Raw genomic sequence first — 18,913 nt, 5'->3', positions numbered from 1 at the left:
CTCATCGTTGTCCGTGATCAGTCCTACCACTGTTGTGTCTTCAGCAAACGTAATGATGGTGTCGGAGTCGTGCCTGGCTGTGCAGTCATGAGTGAACAGGGAGTTCAGGAGGGGACTGAGCACACACCCCTGAGGGGTCCCGGTGTTGAGGATAAAGGATTAGCATTCTCACATAGGTGTTCCTTTTGTCCAGGTAGGAAAGGGCAGTGTGAAGTGCAATAGAGATTGCATCATCTGTGGATCTGTTGGTGTGGTATGTGAATTGGAGTGGGTTTAGGGTTTCTGGGATAATGGTGTTGTTGTGAGCCATCCAGCCTTTCAAAGTATTTCATGGCTACAGATGTGAGTTCTACAGGTCGGTAGTGATTTAGGCAGGTTACCTTAGTGTTCTTGGAAACAGGGACTGTGGTGATCTGCTTGAAACATGTTGGTATTACAGACTCAGACAGGGAAAGGTTAAAAATGTCAGTGAAGACTATTGCCAGTTGGTCAGCGCATGCTCGGAGTACACGTCCTGGTAATTCGTCTGGCCCTGCTGCCTTGTGAATGTTTACCTGTTTAAAGGTCTTACTCACATCGGCTGAGGAGAGAGAGCTCTCATGCATGTTTCAGTGTTACTTGCCTCGTCTGGTAGGCCTGTGTCACTAGGCATCTCTTGGCTGTGCTTCCCTTTGTAGTCTGTAATAGTTTGCAGGCCCTGCCACATCTGACAGGCATCGGAGCCGGTGTAGTACGGTTCGATCTTAGCCCTGTATTGACGCTTTGCCTGTTTGATGGTTTGTCGGAGGGCATAGCAGGATTTCTTATAAGCTTCCGGGCTAGAGTCCCGCTCCTTGAAAGCGTCGGCTCTACCCTTTAGTTTAGTGCAAATGTTGCCTGTAATCCATGGCTTGTGGTTGGGGTATGTACGTACAGTCACTGTGGAGACGATGTCCTCGATGCACTTATTGATAAAGCCAGTGACTGATGTGGTGTACTCCTCAATGCCATTGGAAGAATCCCGGAATATATTCCAGTCTGTGCTAGCAAAACTGTCCTGTAGCGTAGCCCACAATTCTAAGCGAATTGAAAAGAAGGAAGCCTATACAGAATAAAAGTATCCCAAAACATGTATCCTGTTTGCTAATAAATCACTAAAGTAATACCTCATAAACGTGGCAAAGCAATTCACTTTTTGTTCTGAATACAAAGTGTTATGTTTTTGGCAAATCCAATACAACACATTATTGTTTACGACTCTACATATTCTCAAGCATTGTGGTACGCTTGTAATCGTTAAGGAATGGGGAATTTTTCAGGATGAAAAATAAATGGAATGGAGCTAAGCACAGGCAAAATCCCAGAGGGAAACTTGTTTCAGTTTGCTTTCCACCAGACACTGCCAAGATTTTGAAAAATATGTTTTCACTTTGTCATTATGGGTTATTGTGTGCAGATGAGTGAGAACAAAAATCTATTTAATCCATTTTGAATTCAGGCTGTAACAAAACAAAATCTGTTAGAAAAACATTTCTATATACATTTATAATATATTATCAGCACAAGATACTGTTAAAGTCGGAAGTTTACACACACTTAGGTTGGAGTCATTAAAAGTTGTTTTTCAACCACTCCACAAATTTCTTGTTAACAACTATAGTTTTGGTAAGTTGATTAGGACATGTACTTTGTGCATGACACAAGTAATTTTTCCAACAATTGTTTACAGACATATTATTTCACTTATAATTCACTGTATCACAATTCCAGTGAGTCAGAAGTTTACATACACCAAGTTGGAAAATTCCAGAAATTCCAGAAAATGATGTCATGGCTTTAGAAGCTTCTGATAGGCTAATTGACATCATTTGAGTCAATTGGAGGTGTACCTTTGGATGTATTTCAAGGACTACCTTCAAACTCAGTGCCTCTTTGCTTGACATCATGGGAAAACCAAAAGAAATCAGCCAAGACCTCAGAAATAAAATTGTACACCTCCACAAGTCTGGTTCGTCCTTGGGAGCAATTTCCAAATGTCTGAAGGTACCACGTTCATCTGTAACAATAGTACGCAAGTATAAACACCATGGGACCACTCAGCCGTCATACCGCTCAGGAAGGAGATGCGTTCTGTCTCCTAGAGATGAACGTACTTTGGCGCGAAAAGTGCAAATCAATCTCAGAACAACAGCAAAGGACCTTGTGAAGATGCTGGAGGAAACAGGTTCAAAAGTATCTATATCCACAGTAAAACGAGTCCTATATCGACATAACCTGAAAGGCCGCTCAGCAAGGAAGAAGCCACTGCTCCAAAACCGCCATTAAAAAGCCAGGCTACGGTTTGCAACTGCACATGGGGACAAAGATCGTACTTTTTGGAGGAATGTCCCCTGGTCTGATGAAACGAAAATAGAACTGTTTGGCCTTAATGACCATCATTATGTTTGGAGGAAAAAAGGAGAGGCTTGCAAGCTGAAGAACACCATCCCAACCGTGAAGCACGGGGGTGGCAGCATCATGTTGTGGGGTGGCTTTGCTGCATGAGGGACTGGTGCACTTCACAAAATAGATGGCATCATGAGGTAGGGAAAAATATGTGGATATATTGAAGCAACATCTCAAGACATCAGTCATGAAATTAAAGCTTGGTCGCAAATGGGTCTTCCAAATGGACAATGACCCAAAGCATACTTCCAAAGTTGTGGCAAAATGGCTTAAGGACAACAAAGTCAAGGTATTGGGTGTGGCCATCACAAAGCTCTGACCTCAATCCTATAGAAAATGTGTGGGAAGAACTGAAAAAGCGTGTGCATGCAAGGAGGCCTACAAACCTGATTCAGTTACACCAGCTCTGTCGAGAGGAATGGGCCAAAATTCACCCAACTTATTGTGGGAAGCTTGTGGAAGTCTACCCAAAACGTTTGACCCAAGTTAAACAATTTAAAGGCAATGCTACCAAATACTAATTGAGTGTATGTAATCTTCTGACCCACTGGGAATGTGATGAAAGAAATAAAAGCTGAAATAAATCATTCTCTCTACTATTATTCTGACATTTCACATTCTTAAATTAAAGTGGTGATCCTAACTGACCTAAAACGGGGTATTTTTACTAGGATTAAATGTCAGAAATTGTGAAAAACCGAGTTTAAATGTATTTGGCAAAGGTAAACTTCGGACTTCAACTGTATTTAGCTACATAGAACACCACTGTTATATTGATGTCTTTAGTTGGGCTGATTACCCTGATGAAGACAGCTTGGCTGTCAAAACGTTGGTAATTACATTTTTGCATCTGAGCTCCTAGAGTGTGCGGCTCTCTTTTATTTTCAACTTTAGTTGGGCCTACCTGTGCCTTACATGATCTATGGGTGGTGGATAACCTTGTCACACTTTCACAGGACACATTAGGTAACCATGAGATAGGTTTTCTAAATGTGGAAGAGGAATGGCTATGCCATGACAGAAGGACCAGAAGGAGGAGGTCCCACAAAAAGGAACAATATCTAGCTGTCACAAGATGACCTCTTTACAGTAGCCTTGGGTGGATCTCTTACAATGTCTTGTTATATATGCTCATAACATACTATGTTTAATAGGAATACTAATTGTAATAGGACACCTGCTCCACCCCTCATGATTCCAGTCACTGTTTGGTGTTGTTGAATAGATAAACGTTCAGCATCCTGCTCAAAGGTCAAAGGTTGATTTATGTGATGGCTGTCACGCTTCAGGCCCCACGGCCGGTAGTGGGACCCCCCCCCCCAAATTGTATTTATATTTTTAAAAGAACTCTGTCGGGTCTCAAATTAAAAAACTAATGTTGAGAGTTAGTATAGTAGAATAATAGAATACACAAGGTGCAATTTAGAATTTTGTTGTGCATCAGACAATTTTCTCTTGTTATGTCAGTCACTGACAGTCACTCAATTAGCCCATGTCAGCTAACATTTTTTAAATTGGTCATTTAGTCTAGCCAGCTCTCTAAACTTGGATGGGTACAACAAAACTTAACTTAGGGCGGTGTGGTGTGATGTGAGCGGTAGAGGAGGAGGAGAAGGAATAAGAGGAGGAGGCGGGGACCAATAATGTTAACTAAGGCTGAGTGAGTCGTTTGTCCATAAATCCTATACATCTTGCATGTAAACAGCTTAAAGTGCTCTCCACCTGTGTGCTCTGCTGGAAAGGATAGGCTTGGACACGTGTGGTATACCCGACAAACTTGCTCTCACTACCTCATGTGGGCACAATGTGAACCATCCTACTAATGGTATGCCCCTGCAGTGGTGTGCAGGGGGACTCGACAGGGGTTAAGGTGAAGAATTGCTTACAAACCATTAACTTGGGTCACACCATGTTACAATGACAGCAACACTTATGAAAATCACGCAGGGTTCCTTTCAATTTGTATCTTTTAACCAGATAAGTAGAACAAAAGGAATCTATATTTAACTGTTTGTGTACGGTATATTGTTTTCACTAAGGATGGATACATTATCATTCCAAGGCTATGCGAAGCCATACCAGCTATCCTCGCTTTCCCTGAAATCTATAAATGGATCTCTATTTTTCGAGAAATGAGGTCACTAAACTTGTATTTATAATTTGACAAAATAGGATATATTTAGATGGTCTACAGCATATTTAATCATTATACCAAGACAAACACAAGGTTTACTGAAACTGCAGTGATAAAATACAACGATTTAGTGATAAAACGATGTATCACATTTGAACATGTTAGAATGCTTTGATCAGCCACGAGCTATACAAGTTTCAAAGGCGTGTATATCAAAGCTCTCTGGGGCCAGCCAACATCATGTCAAGCCTGCCCTCCTTCCTTCAGTGTGTAACTGTTTTGCTCACTGAATTGTCTGATACACAATGTAGACATGTTCCTACATATCCATCACAGTGTACATTTGCCATGTTCTGTCTGACTGCTTTGCACAGGTGTTAAGAGAATCACATTGGGATCTCTGGGTTCTTGTTCACAGAGTGCATGATAGCCTACATATACTCCAAGAACTAGCAAATGAACTTAAATGTCAACTAGAGAAATGGCTCAAAGTTTGCATTTTGTCCTCCCCTGTCTATGCTAACAGTTTCTCTAAACAGCACCAATGCCTTTCAAAACATAAATATAACAGTGCACTACCACCGTAAATGTCAAACATGGAGAAGCATTAAGACTGTTAATATTTGTGATTCATTATGTCTGTTGACATGATGATTCTCATGCAATTGCAATGAGAAAACAACATATATTTTAGATGAGGAAAACACAATGAGAGGTGATACTACAGTATGAGGGACAGTAAATATCCACCAGCAAAATGACTCAGACCTTGAGTGACACTTTTATTGCTTTTGAATTGATAGTTTATCATCTGAAAGGAAATGGAGGCTGCTGCTGTGTGCTCATGATAGACCAATGCACGTTTTTATAGGTGTGTGTGCAAACATCTCAAACGCCTCTGCAACATCTGAAAAAGGTTTCAATCTGTCCAGCATTCCCCACAATAGCCAACCTGTAGCCATGGACAGGATATTTTTTCAAAATAAGTTTTCAGCTTCCTTCAGTAGATTGTCCAAAAATTATGGAAAGATATTTAAAGAGGAATTACATATCCAAAAATATTGATTATAGTTACCATTTTAATGTGCCATCAGTATGGATGTACATTTGCATGGACAAAAGGGAATTCCCAATGATCTCTGCTTGAGATCAGAACACAGTCTCCATTATGGAACTAGGCATTAATGAAAAGGAAACATGAGTCATTGAGGCAGGAGAATGGAAAAGCATTGCTCAAATGTTTTTGCAAAATGTTTAGATACAAATTTAATTTGATGGGACAATTTTTAAAAAACCATTAACATTCTGATAACTAAAGTAGCTAATTAGTGTTGATAATTCTTTTATTTTTTATTTAAAAAAAAAAAAAAATTTAAGAGACAAGCCAAAGATCTTTGGCGTGAGAGAAAGTCAGAGAAAGTCAGAGAAGTTATTATATTTTTTTTATTTTATTTAACCGTTATTTAACTTGGCACAATCAATCTTTCATGAAAGTTTCTCATTGAATGGCTTTAGTGAAAATTGAGTTGCATGCACGTTTCTACAGTTGGGATTCTTCTCTAACTGAAATGACTAGTACATTTCGCCTTGCCCTTGTCATGGTCTCAATCGCATCCTGTGGCAGTACTGAGGAGAGGGTGAAACTCTTTATTGCTGCTTTTGTATGAGGACATCAGACCTGTCTTTTACAGGTGAACCTCTATGCCATTGCATGTCTCTTTGTTGTCTGATCCCTGTGCCAGAGCTGGAACGTCATTCAAAATGAACTGCTCCACAGGGAGTCAAAGCAGGAACAAAGATTCCAGAGATAGAGGAAAGTCCTCTGAGCTGTGAGAGGTTAGCAGAGAGACTGTGGATTAAAAGTCTTTTTCCTGCATTTGAATCACTACCCAGGACGTGTGGAGGAAAAGGAGGGCAGGGAAAGAGACTAGCGATTTTAATTGCTGTGCTGTTCTGTTGTTTTATATTGCCCACAACACTATACATAAAATAAGTAACTCCATTCTTTAGCCACAAGAGGTCAGTATGCTTCCACACAGTTTAGTGGAATCAAATTCATTGGCAAGTTCCATTATTTGACAATAATACATCTTATTTCAACAAGATTTAAAATCCTACCTGTCGCAATGCCTTTTTGTCAAAATCTAGGATCCTGTCTTAACCCCATCCCACATGCTTACAGCATAACGTTGGAGCCCTCTGTCAATGTAATGGGGAGGTGCTGGTGATCAATCGGTGTCCAGTAATGGGATTTCTGCAGGCGAGGAAAGTGGCCCCGGCTGGTTTCAATTAGGAGTTCAGGCATTATGTTGCTTCAAGATTTATGATCTCATCCCGCCTCTAGAAATTTTCTGATCCCTCCAATGAATTAGCAGTCTTACAGTCTGGTCAGTAGCCAATGTACTGAAGTGGTCCTATAACTACTGAACTATTTCAGCTATGTCACAGCCTATTGGTTTTCATATGAATTTCTGAACGTTACTATTTTCCCTGTTCTACAATGTTGCAGAGCTGGTAAAGTGTAACAGATATAGGCAATGGATTGCAACGGGCACATCAAAGTGTGTGTACTCTTCAAGTACACATTTGCGGCTGTGAGAAAGAAAGTTCTGTGGAGAAACTGGTTTATTTCTGCACCTCTGGGAGTCTGCTCTGCCCGGGTGACTCCAGTGTGGTTCTTCCAGGATGATGTGTTGCAGTGTGGTATGCCTGTGGAGAACTGAGGCACACTGGTTGATGATTGATAGGCGGGCTCTCTGACAAGCTGTACTCTGAGAGATGGAGGTCCAGCCTCCACAGTAACGGCCTATCAACCGCCTGACAGCATGACCCACCCTCTTAATATTGGGTCTCATACTCCAAACCAAACCTTGTATCCAAAATACAGTTATGGGGTAAGTTGAAGGACCCTGCCCACCCCCTCTCAAATCTGTACTGTATGGAATCGCCGTCGCCTTTCTCTCGCCTCATAAATGACCATGCAGACACTTGTACATGCTCACATGCTCATTTCAGAGTGTTACAGTAAGCTCTAAATTACGGTCTATGGTGTATGGGTCAAGGAGATCTGAAATCATCCATTAGCAAAGGAAGAGTAGGAAAAAAACTCTTTAGAATGCACATTTAATTATTATTATTATTTATTTTTATTTAACTAGGCAAGTCAGTTAAGAACACATTCTTATTTTCAATGATGACCTAGGAACAGTGGGTTTACTGCCTGTTCAGGGGCAGAACGACAGATTTGTACCTTGTCAGCTCGGGGATTTGAACTTGCAACCTTTTGGTTACTAGTCCAACACAACACACTAACCACTATGCTACCCTGCTGCCCCATTGACTCAACTAATTGACTCAACCCTCAGCATGAATAACATGAATTACATTCAGAACAAAGGCTAGCTGTGCTGAATTATTCATATGAACCAGCCCCCCAATTTTGGTCCTTAATAAATGAATTTCAGCTGTCTGAAGTGGCTAAACCTAGCCAATAGAACCATCCACACTGAGTGGTTCCTGAAGGTAAATCTCCAGGGAGTTTCCTATCAGCTCAGCCCAGCATACAGCATGTGTCTCTGGTATTGGATGTTTATTTTCTGGGTAACCTTGCAGGGCATCTAATTGGCTCTCCTACAATGAGCAGGGAATTCTCCAAACATGTTCTCCTGTATGGAGCTGTGGATGTCACAGGGTCAAAGTTGATGGACAGTGGGAGTCCTGACCCAGCACCAACCGGTTAACATTCCATGCACATACACCTACCCGGATCTGCTGAGACACAGCAATGGCGGACGTGAGATCTACAAATTGTGTGGGGGTTCAGGGACCGCCAGAGTCATCGTCCTGTGGCTGATTCCTCTGGTGAGCCCTGTGGTTGATTCCTGTGGTGAGCCCTGTGGTTGATTCCTGTGGTGAGCCCTGTGGTTGATTCCTGTGGTGATTCCTGTGGTGAGCCCTGTGGTTGATTCCTGTGGTGAGCCCTGTGGTTGATTCCTGTGGTGAGCCCTGTGGTTGATTCCTGTGGCGATTCCTGTGGTGAGCCCTGTGGTTGATTCCTGTGGTGAGCCCTGTGGTTGATTCCTGTGGTGAGCCCTGTGGTGAGCCCTGTGGTTGATTCCTACTCCGCTCACACATCCAGGGCTCCCCACCTGATGAGCCAGCCTGTCTGCAGGAGGAATTTGCTGGCTGCTGGCACATTTTGAGATTAGAGGCGAGGCGGAACCTCTTGCTCTGAAGGGTTTCCATGGACGGAGGTTAAAATGTTAGGTTTGAAGAGGGATGGAGAAAATGGAAAGGAGAGAAAAGATATAGTATATTTTTTTAAAGAGAGAGCCCATATCAAATACTCTAGTGGCATTGACAGCTTTTTCCTGCAATCCAGAGCCATAATCATGATGCTTAATTTCTTGTAAAAAAATATGTATATTTTTCTGCATATTTAAGCATATCTAAGACTGGTGGTTATTTTAAGTGGTTATTCTTTTTACATTTTTATTTAATTTAAATTTCACCCCTTTTTCTCCCCAATTATGTGGTATCCAATTGTTTTTAGTAGCTACTAAAAGGTTGAAAGTCATGTGTCCTCTGATACACAACCCAACCAAGCCGCACTGCTTCTTAACACAGTGCGCATCCAACCCGGAAGCCAGCCGCACCAATGTGTCGGAGGAAACACCGTGCAACCTTGGTTAGCGCGCACTGCGCCCAGCCCGCCACAGGAGTCGCTGGTGCATGATGAGACAGGGACATCCCTACCGGCCAAGCCCTCCCTAACCCGGACGACGCTAGGCCAATTGTGCGTCGCCCCATGGACCTCCCGGTCGGTTACGACAGAGCCTGGGCGCAAACCCAGAGTCTCCGATGGCACAGCTGGCGCTGCAGTACAGCGCCCTTAACCACTGCGCCACCCGGGAGGCCCTAAGTGGTTATTCTTTTAAATAAACTAAATATGCTTCCCTGCATCTCTGCTAAAATCTGGGTAACATTTTTTAAAGGAATGTGAGTCTTATTCAGTACATGTAGTAATTGCATGCCAGCAAAGATAGTTAGAAAAGCATGCTACTCAAACATGTTTTATAGCCAGGAAATGGCTTCTGGGGTAGCTAGTTATGAGGTTGGGAGATTGGGAACCTATCTGGGCTAGCTAAAACCAACTTCATAAAATTGCTAGTGGCTAGTAGTATTACAGAGAAACAACAACAAATGTAACAAAAAAATGCAATATATATTGTTTAAACAGGACAAATATGAGGGGCACCTTCCCCTGAGCCTTCTATGGCCATGACGCCTCTGGAGGTGTGGGTGTATTCCCAGTTTCCCACAACAGCATAATTACTCACCTATCCAGTCTATAGTGAAACATACAGTTCTAAAACCAACTTCCTAAAATTGCTAGTGGCTAGTAGTATTACAGAGAAACAACAACAAATTTAACAAAAAAATTCAATATATATTGTTTAAACAGGACAAATCTGAGGGGGCACCTTCCCCTGTGCCTTCTATGAGCATGACACCTCTGGAGGTGTGGGTGTATTCCCAGTTTCCCACAACAGCATAATTACTCACCTATCCAGTCTATAGTGAAACACACCGTTCCCCCAGTCACCTCTTTACAAGGATTCAGAACAACAGAAGTTGTGTTCCATCATCCTCTGTCAGAGAAATCATTCAATGAAATCATGCTCTCTGCCTGCCTTGGGTGGCGAAGGCTTTACTGACACAAACACTCTGAAAGGACAAACAAGTTGCACTGTTCCATTACAAAACATCTCCTCTAGACCGCAGGAAAAGTAATGAAGCCATTTATCAAAAATCACCCAATAACAGCAGCAGTAAACTATAACTTTAGAACCTGCACAAGAACGAAAAATAAGATGCACTATCAAATGTTTAGGGCTTATAGATTTCAAGGAAGGCTACTGCCTATTTTCATGAAACGGTTGAATAGAGGTAATGGCATTCTTTTTGTAAAAGTAGACCTGTGTTATATAGTCCAAGGTTTCACATTCTATACATACTCTGCAGTCTCTGTGTTCGTTTAATTCCCCAAGCATCTCAATCTGTGAGGAGGCTGGAGAGAGAAAGATTTACCCTGTGTTACAGCCACAGCCCATGACATTTACCACATCCTTGAGCACTTTATGTATCAGGCCTTAAATGACTCCGTCTCCTCAGTATTTCATCCTCTCCACAGGTGTAAGGTGTAATGGGATTTAGCTCTGACAGCCTGATCATGTTATTGACCTCCATGAAGTGAGTCATGACTACCAAGATTTTCAACAGTGCAGTTCACATACAGTACCATTAAAACATTTGGACACATCTATTCATTCAAGGGTTTTTCTTGATTTGTACTATTTTCTACATTGTAGAATAATTGTGAAGACATCAAAACTATTAAATAACACATATATTATCATGTAGTAACCAAAAAAGGGTTAAACAAGTCAAAATATATTTTATATATGATATTCTTCAAAGTAGCCACCCTTTGCCTTGAAGACAGCTTTGCACACTCCTGGTATTCTCTCAACCAGCTTCATGAGATAGTCTCCTGGCAGTGGCGGTTCTAGCTTGCATGGCACCCTGGGCGACCCCCCCCGCTTTAGCACCCCCCGCCCACATATAAATCTAAAATATATACAAAAATAAGACTCATAAATGTCAAAAAGAAGCAACATAGACAAATACAAACAAATTGTAGTATATAAATACAAATACTTTTTAATTTTTATTATTACACTATTGCTAACAAAAAACAAAATACACACAAATAAAACTAAATTGCACAGATCCTGAATCACACAAATACACAAATAGAATAACACACGTATAAAGAAGAGAAGAACCTGATTATTACACTATTGCACTTCAAACAAGAAACATACAAACTAAATTGCACAACTGTCATCTAAACCCTGACCTTTCTTGCCTTCCTTGATGCAAAGTCATCAATTACATCATCATAAGAAATCTGCCCAGCAGGGTCATGGTCTTCGATGGCAAATCAGGCAAGTTCTTCAGTTCCTGTGAAAGCTCTCTGTCATCCAAGTCTGAGTGTTCTTTATAGTGCAGTGTCATACTAAAGGCCTCACATTGTTTTGTCACCTCCTCATTTGAGAGACATTGGAAGGTTGATAGCACTCCAAACATCTCTGCCACATTTTCCAATGCGGATAATCTTTCCTGATGGGCTGTTTGTGCAGTCATAAAGCCTGCTGGCCTGTAGTTGCTGAGACCTCTCTCTGTCTTTCTGAGAAGACTGACTGCAACATCCACATGCATACTGGGAGACTGCATCAGCTTGGATCTGGCTCCAGATGTCATACCACATGACTGTACAGGTGCTGAAGCAGTATGATCCCACCTCCCCTGACAAGGACTGGGTCTCAATCTTTGTCACACGGTCTTTAGTCTGATCCCTCACCTCAATCAGTGCCTTTTTCTCACCGCTGATGCCTGATCCATCAGTTGCTCGACACTCTTAACTTTACATCTTCAAAGTGATGTCCACATGTTTTTTCTGGATGGCCCATTCCTGTGTGGAACCTGAGAACAAGGTGTACAGTTTGTGTAAGATGCCAAAGTAACCTGTGGCATCAACATAACTTTTATCAGCATCAGCCACAACCAGGTTCAATGGGTGAGCCCGACATGGCACAAATAGAGCTCTTGGATTCCTTTCCAGGAGTCTGGCTTGGACACCTTTGTTTTTGCCACTCATGTTGGCCCCGTTATCATAAGACTGTCCTCTGCAGTTCTCAAAATGAATTTTTCTAATCTTTTGAGAATCAGGGATGCCTAATGTTGGCCTGTTGACTCCTCTGCCTCCAGAAATCCCATCAAATGTTCCTTTATGTGGGGCTCCTTCTTCAGTGACACAATCCTAATAAAACTGGCAGCTGTTCGGTGCGGCTGACATCTGAGGTGCAATCTAGAATGATAAAGAAGAATTTTGGCAGCTTGATGTCACTCACCATTATTGAAATGACCTTGCTGCTCAACAAATCAATGAGTTCATTCTGTATTTGGTGGCCAAGGTAGCTGGTGGTGTGACTCGAGGTCCCTTTTTGGACACGGTTAAGGTGCTCTTTCATGACTGAATCAAATTGTGCCATCAGTTAAACCTCTGAGGAAATTTCCATTTGATGGAGAGTAAAGTGTTTCTGTGCGTTCCCTTAGTGCAGATTTCTAATTGCCATAGACTGCACAATAGCAGTCAGACGTGTCAACACCTCTCTCCATCTTATCCTTTCAGCCTCAATAAGTGCCATCTCATGCTTATCAATTGTGTCCCATTTTTAATCCTCATTGCCAGTTCTTTTCATGTTTTCATGCAGTTTTGATGTCCTGTGAAGTCAGCAAAGAACGTGCATGTTTCCAGTCTGTCAGTCCTGAGTTTGCTAAATGAATTTTCTTCTTAGAAAAGAGTTTGCAGCAGAAGCAGAAGAGGCTGTTGTTTCTTTCAGAATACATCGATCAACTTCTAGGGATTTTTTCACCACTCACCAAGGTCTTCCTGAAATATGGGTGGTGGCAACTTCTTCCATCACTCTCATTCCTTGGGAAAACAAAGTTAGGTGGTACCACTTTGTCACTTTGTCCTCTGCAAACTAGTTGTGTCCGAATTATGTCAGTCAGAACTGAAGGCCAGTCAGCAGGGTCTGTAGACAGGGGTTCATCCTCAGCAGCAGGGTCTGTAGACAGTGGTTCATCCTCAGCAGCAGGGTCCGTAGACAGTGGTTCATCCTCAGCAGCAGGGTCTGTAGACAGTGGTCCATCCTCAGCAGCAGGGTCTATAGACAGTGGTTCATCCTCAGCAGCAGGGTCTGTAGACAGTGGTTCATCCTCAGCAGCAGGGTCTGTAGACAGTGGTTCATCCTCAGCAGCAGGGTCTGTAGACAGTGGTTCATCCTCAGCAGCAGGGTCTGTAGACAGTGGTTCATCCTCAGCAGCAGGGTCTGTAGACAGTGGTTCATCCTCAGCAGCAGGGTCTATAGACAGTGGTTCATCCTCAGCAGCAGGGTCTGTAGACAGTGGTTCATCCTCAGCAGCAGGGTCTGTAGACAGTGGTTCATCCTCAGCAGCAGGGTCTGTAGACAGTGGTTCATCCTCAGCAGCAGGGTCTATAGACAGTGGTTCATCCTCAGCAGCAGAACCTGTAGACAGTGGTTCATCCTCAGCAGCAGGGTCTGTAGACAGTGGTTCATCCTCAGCAGCAGGGTCTGTAGACAGTGGTTCATCCTCAGCAGCAGGGTCTGTAGACAGTGGTTCATCCTCAGCAGCAGGATCTGTAGACAGTGGTTCATCCTCGGCAGCAGGGTCTATAGACAGTGGTTCATCCTCAGTAGCAGGGTCTGTAGACAGTGGTTCATCCTCAGCAGCAGGGTCTGTAGACAGTGGTTCATCCTCAGCAGCAGGGTCTGTAGACAGTGGTTCATCCTCAGCAGCAGGGTCTGTAGACAGTGGTTCATCCTCAGCAGCAGGGTCTGTAGACAGTGGTTCATCCTCAGCAGCAGGGTCTATAGACAGTGGTTCATCCTCAGCAGCAGGGTCTGTAGACAGTGGTTCATCCTCAGCAGCAGGGTCTGTAGACAGTGGTTCATCCTCAGCAGCAGGGTCTGTAGACAGTGGTTCATCCTCAGCAGCAGGGTCTGTAGACAGTGGTTCATCCTCAGCAGCAGGGTCTGTAGACAGTGGTTCATCCTCAGCAGCAGGGTCTGTAGACAGTGGTTCATCCTCAGCAGCAGGGTCTGTAGACAGTGGTTCATCCTCAGCAGCAGGGTCTGTAGACAGTGGTTCATCCTCAGCAGCAGGGTCTATAGACAGTGGTTCATCCTCAGCAGCAGAACCTGTAGACAGTGGTTCATCCTCAGCAGCAGGGTCTGTAGACAGTGGTTCATCCTCAGCAGCAGGGTCTGTAGACAGTGGTTCATCCTCAGCAGCAGGGTCTGTAGACAGTGGTTCATCCTCAGCAGCAGGATCTGTAGACAGTGGTTCATCCTCGGCAGCAGGGTCTATAGACAGTGGTTCATCCTCAGCAGCAGGGTCTGTAGACAGTGGTTCATCCTCAGCAGCAGGGTCTGTAGACAGTGGTTCATCCTCAGCAGCAGGGTCTGTAGACAGTGGTTCATCCTCAGCAGCAGGGTCTGTAGACAGTGGTTCATCCTCAGCAGCAGGGTCTGTAGACAGTGGTTCATCCTCAGCAGCAGGGTCTATAGACAGTGGTTCATCCTCAGCAGCAGAACCTGTAGACAGTGGTTCATCCTCAGCAGCAGGGTCTGTAGACAGTGGTTCATCCTCAGCAGCAGGGTCTGTAGACAGTGGTTCATCCTCAGCAGCAGGGTCTGTAGACAGTGGTTCATCCTCAGCAGCAGGATCTGTAGACAGTGGTTCATCCTCGGCAGCAGGGTCTATAGACAGTGGTTCATCCTCAGCAGCAGGGTCTGTAGACAGTGGTTCATCCTCAGCAGCAGGGTCTGTAGACAGTGGTTCATCCTCAGCATCAGGATTTAGTGGGGATGCTGCTACAGGCATTTCTAATGGAGAGCACATGGGCATCCGTTTACACACGTTATTCACAGCATTTATAGTGGGGGATTATCCCACGTACACACCCAGTAATAATAAAATCATCATTGTTACCCACAATATGGATACTTAGAACTTTGCAAAAGGGAAATCATTTATTTTGTTTATGTTTATGTTATGTTACAAACACACCTGAAGAATCCTGCTGGGGAGAAGTGGAAGCAAATGGGTCTTCATCTTCATCCTCAGGCTCAGACAACATTTGTGAAGACACCTGTGTGGCTGAGGAGGTGATGGCTCCTCATCCTGAGGCTCCGAGATCATTTCTGAAGAGGCCCGTGTGGCTGAGGAGGTAGATGGCGCCTCGTCCTGGTCAGTGCCAGAGGGTGCTCCAAAATATTTCATTAGTGCCCCTGAATTTGCATTGAAATACAGTATATGAGTCTGACACCCTAAATACATTTGTTGCACAATTAAATATACATGTCATTATGCACAATTGATCAAACTTTCAGAATTGGAACCAAAGGAACCATACAACCCCCTGGACTAATTCTAGGCATAAGACACCCCAAAAGACTCAATATATCCCAAAAGATACAAAATATCAGCATAAGATAGACATCTTTTAAGTTAGCCTACAGCATTGGAAATTCCCCCTACTGAGCTTAGGACCTAGTCAATACGATCACAGAAAACTTTTATGATGTCACCTCAATGAAAGTTAACCAAATCAATAATGTGCTAGTTAGGTTGTAATCGTTTTGCTGCAGGCTACACACATCATCATGATGAAACTGTGTGAAATCATATCCAACGTTATGTACGCTAGTTGGACAGAAAACTGAATATTGTTGCCCTATGTGTAATAGCATAGCAAGCAACATAGCAACATAGGCTAACAAACACAACTGTTATACTAGCCTATTTCATGACATGCATAATATTATACTCATAAAGAGATGATGTAGCTACATACCTTAATCTTTTGTGTGTTTCTCCTCTTCTTCTTTCCTCTTTTTCCTAAACTGGGCACCTGATGGCTTAGACCTTTTCTTATCCATTTGTGTTGATTTGGCACTCGAGCATCAATACATTACCGTTCCCCCAACACTGTCAACCAGGAGTCAATGCTAAACCAATTCACCTTGGTGGTGTGCAGACTGGTTTTATATTATTCGTAACAATTTCACACAAACTGGAAAAAAAATGCAAACAATATGTCTGTGAAACTATATATTCACAGAATTCTGAATGAATTGTGGTTTATTTGGTAGCATTTCGTAGTGTGACTGATTTTACTAATTTCATTAGTACTGTACAAAGTTAGAGGTGCGCTATTTGATAGATTCCCCCGCTCCCCCTACCTCGGGCATCCAGTGGGGAGACCTGAGGTCAACCTACCCCCGCCCCTTTACCTATCTCGTACTTCTGAATGGGAGCTTCCCAGGCAGTACCCTGCCTAGCTCACAAACTAGAATCAGGGCACCCACTCCGACCCACAGTCCCACACGGTGACATGATATAATTGACGAGGCGTGCAAATGAGCTATAGAAAAGTGATCGCACAAATGTCACTATTCCAACAAAAAAAATGGTGCGACTGCCCATACCTAAATCCGCCACTGTCTCCTAGAATGCATTTCAATTAACAGGTGTGCCTTGTTAAAAGTTAATGCGTTTGATCCAATCATTTGTGTTGTGACAAGGAAAGGGTGGTATAGAGAAGATAGCCCTATTTGACAAAAGACTGAGTCCATTTTTTGTCAAGAACCGATCAAATAAGCAAAGAGAAACGACAGTCCATCATCACTTTAAGACATGAAGGTCAGTCAATACGGAAAATGTCAAGAACTTTGAAGGTTTCTTCAAGTACAGTCTCAAAAACCATCAAGAGCTATGATGAAACTGGCTCTCATGAGGACCGCCACAGGAAAGGAAGACCCAGAGTTACCTCTGCTGCAGAGGATAAGTTCATTAGAGTTACCAGCCTCAGAAATTGCTTCACAGAGTTCAAGTAACAGACACATCTCAACATCAACTGTTCAGAGGAGACTGCGTGAATCAGGCCTTCATGGTCGAATTGCTGCAAAGAAACCACTACTAAATGACATCAATAAGAAGAAGAATCTTGCTTGAGCCAAGAAACACAAGCAACTGACATTAGACCGGTGGAAATTTGTCCTTTGGTCTGGAGTCTAAATTTGAGATTTTGGGTTCCAACCGCCGTGTCTTTGTGAGACGCAGACTAGGTGAACGGATGATCTCCACATGTGTGGTTTCCACTGTGAAGCATGGAGGAGGAGGTGTGATGTGTGGGGAGGCTTTGCTAGTAAATTCAAGGCGCACTTAACCAGCATGGCTACCACAACATTCTGCAACAATATGCCATTCCATCTGGTTTGTGCTGAGTGTGACTATATTTTGTTTTTCAACAGGACAATGACCCAACACACCTCAGGCTGTGTAAGGGCTATTTGACCAAGAAGGAGAGTGATGGAGTGCTGCATCAGATAACCTGGCCTCCGCAATCACCACTTGAGATGGTTTGGGATGAGTTGGACCACAGAGTGAAGGAAAACAAGTGCTCAGCATATGTGGGAACTCCTTCATGACTGTTGGAAAAGCATTCCAGGTGAAGCTGGCTGAGAGAATTCCAAGTGTGTGCAAAGATGTCATCAAGGCAAAGGGAGGTTATTTTGAAGAATCTAAAATCTAAAATCTATTTAGATTTGTTTAACACTTTTTTGTTTACTACATGATTCTATATTATTTCATAGTTTTGATGTCTTCACAATTATTCTACAATGTAGAAAATAGTCAAAATAAAGAAAACCCTTTAATCAGTAGGTGTGTCCAAACTTTTGACTGGTACTGTATGTTTTCCTAGAAAAAAGGACTGCTCAACTTGCCCCTATGTTATAAATAATATTTTCCTTACAATCTTTCAAATTAATAATTACACGATGTTGATGTAAGCTAAATTAAGTCCAACTAAATTTGTTGAAAATGTGTAATTTAATGAGTATGAATGCAATACATATTTTATGATTGAATATGTTTACCATAAGGAGGTTGTGCCTTGGAAAAGAACTAGGATATTAACCGCAGTGGGCAAAATCAGGGTCACACAGAGTGTTTATTGGTAGTCTTAAATAGATCAACTTGGAAACAAAAGTATACACCTCACACACATGGTTACGGGCTTAATTAAAATAAGATACCTGTACCATGTCAAATAGAGTTGAAATCTATTCAATTTTCAGTTTGCATGCCAATATTTCACTTTATATACATCACAGAAGACTGAAATTGTTTGACATAGAAACACCAGATTGTCAGTGTAAAAAATAAATGTTTATTCATTATGAAATTATGAAAAATATGAGGCCACTAGGCCATTTGACTGCAGGAAAGGGCTATGATTGTTCTCACATGGACAAGTGTGCCAAGCCAAATGCACCCTCATTCTCTGGATTACAGACACTGTAATCTCCCAGCATGCTCCATGGCTTTAGTGATCACCTCAGCATCTGGAAAGGATACAACAACAGGTATGTTCTGAGTGAACCAAGCCAATTGATCAACAGTGATTTGATTTACAGTGAACTCTGCTGCTGAACTGGCAAAGACTGTGACATGCTCTGTTTCCTGATGATTATACAGTGTCTCCAGAAAGTATTCGTACCCATTGACTTATTGCATATTTTGCTGGGTTACAGGCTGAATTCAAAATTGATGAAATATATATTTTTCTCACCCATCTACACACAATTCTCCATAATGACAAAGTGAAAACATGTTTTTAGAAAGTTTTCTAAATTA

The sequence above is a fragment of the Oncorhynchus tshawytscha genome, linkage group LG04 (genome assembly GCF_018296145.1).
Source record: "Oncorhynchus tshawytscha isolate Ot180627B linkage group LG04, Otsh_v2.0, whole genome shotgun sequence".
In the NCBI taxonomy this organism is placed as follows: Eukaryota; Metazoa; Chordata; class Actinopteri; order Salmoniformes; family Salmonidae; genus Oncorhynchus; species Oncorhynchus tshawytscha.
This window is presented reverse-complemented; position numbering follows the sequence as displayed.